Source organism: Vicugna pacos, chromosome 6 (assembly GCF_048564905.1).
Source record: "Vicugna pacos chromosome 6, VicPac4, whole genome shotgun sequence".
NCBI lineage: Eukaryota > Metazoa > Chordata > Mammalia > Artiodactyla > Camelidae > Vicugna > Vicugna pacos.
The window spans coordinates 45,947,628-45,956,710 of NC_132992.1; the positions used below are offsets into that span (position 1 = coordinate 45,947,628).

At 33.9% G+C, this 9,083-nt stretch overlaps 1 long non-coding RNA gene across 1 annotated transcript in view; it reads right to left on the minus strand.

Moving 5' to 3' along the window:
- Window positions 1-6,067, minus strand: part of LOC140697119 (uncharacterized) — a 52,081-nt gene extending 46,014 nt beyond the window's left edge. The window contains exon 1 of the long non-coding RNA XR_012073940.1: window positions 6,011-6,067. This is a non-coding gene — a long non-coding RNA (uncharacterized lncRNA). The remainder of the gene's footprint in view (window positions 1-6,010) is intronic.
- Between the last annotated feature and the right edge of the window lie 3,016 nt (window positions 6,068-9,083).

Sequence of the window (9,083 nt, forward strand, 5' to 3'; positions counted from 1 at the left end):
TAGCTAAAGAGGAAGTAATGGCAATATTTTCCTCATTTGTATAATATTTGAAGTTGTGATATATGATATAGTTGGTGAAAAACTTTCACCCATTCATTATATTTTCCTACATTTGGAATTCATAAATGATAGTCATTTTTGTAGCTTCATGAAAGACTAAAATGGAAGTTTATGATACTCTTGTATTATGGAAGAGCCAATGAAATTTCAAATGTATGTATGTTTTAGGCACTAAGATCATAGCACTGTCATATTAGTAGAAGATATGCTTTGCCCTGTTATCAATTGAGAATTGTTAAATGTTGCTTCCACTATTTCAGTTACTTGGGAGGTTATTTTTTAATAGCGATGGCAATTAGTTCAAGAGTCTTCTAAAGTGTGATGGATTAACTTACATCTCAAAGGTATATAACCATGGACTGGCTAAGCAATTGGGAGAACCTGCGTCATTATCTTTTACTTAGTTAAACACTTTTGTTATAATTTAAGACTTTAATGATTTGATAAGATATTACATGTACTCATCTTATAATTTTTGAAAAGGAATTGTTTTATTGCCTTTTTCTGGGTAAATTTAATGGAAGACACATTGATCTTTGATGAAAGTCTTTCAAGTTCTTTTTTTTAAATTGAAGTATAGTTGATTTAAACTATTGTGTTAGTTTCAGGTGTACAGCAGAGATTCAGTTATTTTTTTTCAGATTATATTGCATTATAAGTTATTACAAGGTACTGAATGTAATTCCTTGAACTATATAGAAAATACTTACTGCTTCTCTAATTTATGTATGGTAGATTTTAGATTCCACAAATAAATGATATCATATGATACTTCTCACTCTATCCGACTTACTTTGTCTATCAGTCAATAGATAAATATTGTTTCTTCTAGTGAATACCTAAAAGATAAATATGTTGTTACAAAATTCTTAATAGTTGATTGTTTTCAACCACAAGAATGATTATTATCTAGTTTAAGAGGAATAGAATTGCCTGTGTGGTGACTATGGCTTACTTGAATATGATCTCCTTGAGAGAAGGTGTCTGTGTCAGCTTTGTCCATTTGATGTATGTAAAGTGCCTAGCACATAGGAGGAATTTCGTATTTGTTGAATGAATGAAAAAAATCTACAATTTGAAGTTATTTTATTAACTATACTTTGATAAATGAAGACTATAGTATGAGCTTATTGTCTTCAAATATACATATGCTTCTTGCTTGTGTAAGTTACATGTGTACAACTTCCTTTTCAACCTTTGAGAAGCAAAATAATAAATTTATTGAATCAGAAGGGATAGTCTGGGAAATTATAAAAATCTGATCTGAATAGATTAGGAGAGTACTGATATTGGTCAGTGTATTTTTGAACCAATTTAAATCTTATAAAGTAATTCTCTAGTATAATTGAAAATATATCTTGGTTTTTGCCTTTCTGTAGTTAATGGTAGTGATAATAGCATCTAATTGATGAATCACAGTCCTGTAACATGCAGGGAGATTTCTCTCATAAGGCATGTTTTAGTTATTAGCATGTCTCAAAAATAAATAATTCATTAATCTAAAAATTCAATGGCATGTTTACATATTATATGCCTAGTTCCCCAGAAAAACCTACTTAACATATTGTGTGAGTCTAATCCCTGACAATTTGAATTTCTATTTGCTGTATTATCATAGATACCAATCGAGAATACCAATAATTCAGGGACTAAAAATAAATAATGTAAAGAGTGACTCCAGGCGTAACAGTATGAGGTGCTCCAGGATCCCTCTCCCCAGGGAAACTAGTGAAAATAATTAAAAATGAAAAATGAAAACTTTGAAAGCCTATGGAAATGATCTCAAGGGCAAACAGCAAATAATGAAAATCTACTCAAGAAAATTTAGGAAAATTCAGTAAGAGAGTTGAGAGGCTGTGATATTTGAACCTAGACCATTGACCCCTTCAGCTCAAAAAGACAGGGACTTCATTCCAGACTAATGCAGCCAAGAACAGAGATCTCTCTCCCCTGCTCTCAATTGGAGGAATTTCTTCTCGGGAAGAGCATGACATCAATGTTTCCCATTTTGCCCTAAGCTACCTGTTGCTGAGACTAAGTCTCAGGTAACTTCAGTTAAGAGGCAGGGATTCTCTTCCATGTAGCCACCACTCACAGGATGGAGGCTCTCCCTTGGGTATGGCACACTGGGAACACTGGGGCCCTGATCACTCTTGATCTTTCTTATGAAGCTATGGTTCTATGCCAGGAGAGACAAGTCAGGAGAACCTCAGACTGCTGTACCCCCTCCATCCAGCACCCAGTTTCTGTAGCACAGATGCCACTCAGAGAAACGTGTGCCATCGTTACCAACCCTAGCTCCAGAGTCCTGGTTTAGTGATTCTGTTGGGGAGAGACTGGCCTTAAAGGAGAGAGATACTAATCTTTCACAGAAGGAATTTTCATTTGCGTCAGAGTATGGGGAACCTCAAGCCTAAGGGTGCTCTCAAGAACACTGGAGAATGTGGTAAGAGGCAACTGGGATTTAAGATACAGTCTAAACTATAGATCATGTAGTTTGCAGAGGGAAATAGGGGATATGATAGCTGAGAGAAGCCCTTCTGGGTCAGTGCAAATATCAAACACTGACTTCAGAAACTGTCCCAAAGGGGCCATACTTTGATTTAATTAGCTTATAAAGTAATTTATGCCAGAAGGTGTTTGTTGAAATAAAGCAATTGGCCGGCAACTAGTGGAGCTTAATAGCTGGGAATTGTCAGGGAGAGGAAAGGAACCTTACTAAAATTACTGTCAACCCAGGGTGACTCAACCCAAAGTTGAGTCCCCCAGAGAAACAACATCAGAGGCTTAACACTTTGTGTAAGGGGTGTGAGGTAATACTTCAGTAAAATAATTCAGCCATCACTAAACAAATAAAAAAGCAAATAACTATAAAAACCCCTGGAGAGAATGAGAAACCAGTGCTGAGTCATCATGATGTATTATATAAAGTGTCCAGTTTCTAACAACTACAACAATCATAAAATAGGATGCATGCACAGAAGAAAGAAAGTATGACACATGCACTGGATGAAAAACAGACAACAGAAGACACCTGTAGAGGTGACCAGATATCAGACTTAACAGAAAAATACTTCAAAGTAGCCCATCATGTTCACAGAACAAAAGGAAGCCATGATTAAAATAGTAAAGGAAGGTATGATGATGCTGTTGCATCAAATAGAGAATATCAATAAAGATAGAAACTATTAAAAAGAACCAAGTGGAAATGTTAGAGTTGAAAAGTAAAGCAACTGAATTAAAAAATTAAAAAAAAATACTCTAGAGGGATTCAACAGTAGACCTGAATTCACAGAAGAAAGGAAAGGTGAACTTGAGCTGTTCAGATAGAAATCTTGCAAGCCAAAGAACAAAGAGAAAAATGAATAAAGAAAAATGAAGAGCCTCGGAGAAATACAGAACAACAGACGTATGAGAAACTGATTTAGAGTAATGCAAAGAGAAATTAATGGAGAGTGGTCAGATTTTCTTTTAAATAAGGAAATGTCAAGACACTGAGGAAGTTGCAGTACCTGTAGGCATATTAAATTTATGAAGAGGAAGACCCTAAGGCTAAGTAGAGTCAGTCAAACACTATAGAGAGAAGAGAACAAGGAAAATGGACGGGGGAAAGGTAGTCAAAATTTATGAAGAAGAAATCATATGATATATGATGAAATTGTAGCCAGATACCTCTTGATACTGTAAAGATTATCCATTTAATCTTGACATTATTTTCACTTCAGAAGTGAGTAGTAGTGCTCTGTATACAGAAATTTGACATTTACTTTGAAAAACAAATCTTTGAAGATCATATTAAGTCAACTTCTCAAGAAAAACATGTTAAAATTCTCTTTTAACGTTTTTGAGGTAAATGGATCGAGAAGGTGTTTATTTCTTTAACAGTCTGTCTCTCAGAAGTCCCTAATATGGCCATGTAATTTAACTTTTCCTTGACATCTTGACCTTTTTCCTGTTAACAACCGTCATCCATTACTAGCAGCAGTTTTGCATCAATGCTTTTCTCACCAGGATGCCAGGAAAAAACTGAATCCAAACTTTGATTGCTTTGAGAGTAATGGTTACAATTCTCTAAATGATAGATATTGAGCTTTCATTCATGAAATAATGTCTTTGCAAGGTAATATTTCCAGTTAAGTATATTCAACAGTGAAAGTCTGTTAAGGGACGTCAGAGTGCTCATACACTTTGTTTCTGTCAGAATCTTTGCAGTTTCCCCCATAGATCAAAATAATGCTTGTGAAACAAATCACCCTTTTATAGAATAAAAAGTAAAATGGTCTCATTAATAAATCCGAATAAAAATTATTAATGTAATGTTAATAACTTGGTAAGGTTTCAATGCCTGACATTTTCTCAGACTCATTAAGATACCTGTTAATATATACATTTTAAAAATAATGAATAAAAAACATTGAATAACATGAGGGGGAAAGATGGAAATGTAAGCTTTAAAAATTTACATTAACCTCAATATTCAAGCATTTGCGTTTGGTTTTTAACGCACAGTTGTGAAATATGCATGCAGTGCACCTAGACCAGAATAGCTTCATGGGCCACTGAGGATGGGGACAGACAGCAGGAGTTGTCTAGAGACTTACCTCCCCACCCTTTCTCCAGTTCAGGGGCACGCTACCTACCTAACTCAGAAACCAGGAAATCAACTATCCAGCCAGAGTCAAGCTAAGAAAAAGGTCAGCTGAATATCTGCCCAGATCATTCATGCACAAAGGACCATAAAATATCATTCTGTTAGTAAAGCAGCATGTAAATGAAGGATAAGGAGAGAAAAAATTCCTAAACCCCTTTCTATACTTTATCTGAATCTCCAGAAAATGAATGAAAGAGAATAGAGAAGTAATAAAGAGTTGTGAAAAAAATTGCTAAAATAAAAAACGCAAATTTTTCAAATGGAAAGACCTACCATATGTTGTATTAAAAAAGGCATAGATCTAGATTATTATATTGGACAGTTAGAAAATTATGGTGAAGAAAAATTCCCCCCTCAAAAAGTTCCCAGAGCATTCAAAAGAAAATAAAATGCAACCTACAAATGAAATCCAGTGTGGCTACAGATTTCTCATAATTAACAAATTAGACTCAAAAGCAGTAGATTAATATTTTGAGGAAGATTTTTTTATAATCTAGTATTCAATACCAACCCAAAATAGCATTCTAATGTAGAGGTAAAAATTTTAAAAATGGATTATGCAAAGATTCAAAGCTTCTAATTATAGTCAATGTCTGAAAGAACTATTCTAGGACAACTACCCATAAAACAGTTAAACAACTTAATAAAAAGATTGAAGGAAACAGGCATAATGTAAAATAAAGATTGGCATACAAAGCTTTTCATATTCATTTTTTCATGAAAAAGTTTTATCTGATGAAAATAATTTTAAAAAGAACTGGAACTAAAATAACAAAAAAGCAGACACAATGAGGAGAAAAAAGAAGTGATAGTATACTAAAGTTTCTATCTTATTTTTGGCAAAATATAAATGCTCGTTGTCATCTTATTAATACAAATGATTATACCTGTGTATATTTTTTGAATGGCTGTATAAGAATAGAAATATACCCATTTTTTTCTAGTAGTGGAATAGTAGTTAGGAAAACAAAATTTTATAATCCAATAATGATCATTAAAAGACAATTATAAATGATAACAGCAAAAAAGCATACTGAGCATTCTGGCATATAAAAAGATTGGAAGTCATCACTCCTGCCTTTACCAGAAAACCTGTAGAAGTGAAAACCAGTGCCTTTTCATGGACACTTTTAGAAAACTCTGGTTTTAAAGTAAAATACACCCTTGAAATCTAGAGAGACAGGTGCCTTCCATAAGATATAGCACTGGATGTTTGCTTACCTGGAGCAGAAACAACTGTACATCACAACTAGTAAAAATTCTTAAATGGTAATTTTGAAAAATTTTTGAAAAACTCACACTCCTGAGCGCTGTGTCATTTGGAGTCCCACTATTTTCATAGACTTTCTCTCCAGGAACTCCAAATGATTCTCATGGTGAGAATTTGAGAGAATTCTCAATTCTAAAACCTTGTTCCATCTGAAGGAAGGGAATTGTGCCCAATTCCAGGCAGTTTTAGCCTTCATGTTGTCTGTAAAAGAAATAAAAATGTCATAGCCATCAGGGGACAGAAAATTAAGAAAATAGAGGTAGCTTCAGCCAGGGAAGGAAGTGGGGATACGGGTATGTCCTTAAAGAAAGGACAGAAACTTGTGAAGTTCCAACCAAAGACAAGCACAACCCTAAGATTATAGAATGTCCTCTGCCCCATACTCTATCCACCCCCTGTAAACCTCCACCTTAATAACAGTGTATTACATTGAAAGACCCGCATCACAACTCTCTCAGCAGCAATACATAAGGGAATTTGAAAGCCTAGAAGTGAAACAAAAACAAAGACAGTAGGTGATTTTGAATCCTCTGGTACCTATAGCTATAAAAAATGTTAAACATGGCCCAAATCCCAGCCAGAAATCTTCAAACTAAAGACATATATGTATATATATATAACTTTATATGACGTATCTTGCTTTCAATTAAAAAAATCACAATGCATACCGAAAGGTAAGAAAAAATACACTGAAGAGACAAAGCAGACATCATATGTGACATGTATGTTGGAATTACCAGTCTAGGAATTTAAAATAAGAATTACTAATATATTATGGGCCCTAGTAGAAGAAGTAGACAACATGCAGGAACAGATGGGTAATGAATGTCATTAAAGAAAAACCTAAGAAGTTATCAAAATGAAATGCTAGGACTCAATAACACAGTAACAAAAAAGAGTAATGCCTTCAATGTGCTTATGAGCTAAGGCAAGGATCCAGGAACTTCAAGATAAGTCAATAGAAAACTCACCAGCTGAAATACAGAGTAAAATATGAATTAAAAAAAAAATAGAACATCCAAGAACTTGGGGATAATATCCAAGAGTGTGATATGCTCATAATTTGAATAATAGAAAAAGAGAGAATGGAACAGAAGGCATATTTAAACTAATGCATGAAATCTTTTGAAAATTAATGATAGGATCCAAAATCACATCCAGGAAGCCAAAAAAATAAAAAATAAAACAGGATAAATATAAAAACAAAGCAAAAAAAAAAACACATATAGCGTAACTGCACAAAATCAAAGACAAAGAGATAGCCTTATTGAAGGAAGTCAGAGGAAAAGAGAAATACCTATGGAGGAACTTGGGTAAGAATTAGAATGGATTTCTAATTTTAAAAAAAATTTGAAAGAAAAGAGTGAAGTAGAATATTAGTGCTAAAGAAAAGGAAAAAAAGATCACCTCTAATTCTCTATCCAATGAAATAATTCAAAAGTGAAGGAGCAATGACTGCTTTCTCAAACAAAAAAAATTGAATGGATTCTTTGTGAGCAGACCAGGAAATGTTGAAAGAAGTTCTTCAGGTAAGAGGCAACTGATGCAGATAAGGAACTTTGATCTGCATAAACAAAGAGCATTGGATCCAAGGAACTTTTTTGTAAATGTTACCAGAATGATTCCAAAATTTATATGGTAAAGCTAAGCATCAAGAACACTCAAGGTAATTCTGAAAAAGTAAGTTTGTAAGACTCACATTACAGGACTTCAAGTCAGATCTATTCTACAGGACTTCAAGTCAAAGCTATTAAAATGAAGACAGTATTGGTAAAATATTAGACACATTGATCAATAGAATAGAAAGTCCAGGAATAAGCTTATATAAATATAGTGAACTGATTTTTTGACAAGGGCAATTCAGTTGAGAAAGGGTAATCTTTTCTACATTGTGCTGAAACAGTTATGTCCATACGCAGAAGAAAAAAAAAAAGACCTTAGACTACAATGTAGGGAAAAAAATAACTCAGACCTAAGTTAAAATGTAAATCTGTGAAATTTCTAGAATTAGACATGAGAAAATCTGTGTAAACTGGTGATTCATTTTTAGATACAATGACAAAAATCGAGAGGAAATTTTGATATGTTGCAGACTAAATCTTTTGCAAATTTAGTCATGGTGCTGGCTGTAAGGAACTGGATTCTGCCAACAACGTAAAAGAACTTCCCTAGATTGTCCATAAGAGTCTAGTTTAACTGACATCTTGATTTTGGCCTCAGGAGACCCCAAGCAGATAACTCCACTTGAGCAATGCTGGACTTGTCACAGACAAAAACTGTGTGATAATGAATGTTTTAAGCTGCCAAGTTTACGGTAATATGTTACATAGCAGTAGAAAACTAATACAGAAATCTTGGTTTCCAAGGGTCCAACTACTTTTATTAGGATTGAACAATGGTTCCATTGTTCACGGCAAGTGAGCCAATGGGAAAAGGAGGAGCTTGCTGTGCAGACTGGGGAGATTCATTTGGTTGTTACCACAAAATAGAGGTAATAAGAAGTATGTCTGTTAGTTGGAAGACATTCTAGGCATATCTTAGTAATTCCATATCTTATAGGAAGAAAATATAATGGAAAGCTACAACAACCTAATACAGAATAGATTAATAATTTCTCAGACCCTTTGGGAATAAAATTTTGGAAAACTGATGAGGCAAAGAATCACAACCAGCTGAGGTGCTTCCTGAAGGCAAAAGGAATATGCAGTGGGGGTTAAAACAAGAATGCTCTAAATACCAGTGACCAGTGACATAAACAGGACCACAGTGGTTATAATAGTCCTCCATACATTGATATTAGAAAACATATACCAAATATTTCCTCTTTTCCCTTCTCCTATTCTCCTATTATATGAGATGTAATATATTGAAATAAATTTTAATCAAATTCATCTAATTAAATTTCACTTAATTCATGTAATTAAACTTCATTAAAATTAAATTCATCTATCTGTGTTTGAGTGACAGGATATCAAAGGGCATGTATGACTCAACAAGAAGGGAATGGACATCATCCAAAATGAATTCAGTGGTTCACGGTGCTTTTTAAAGACTATTATTGAGGAGAGAGTAAGCATCACCTAAAGCTTAGTTTGGTAGAAG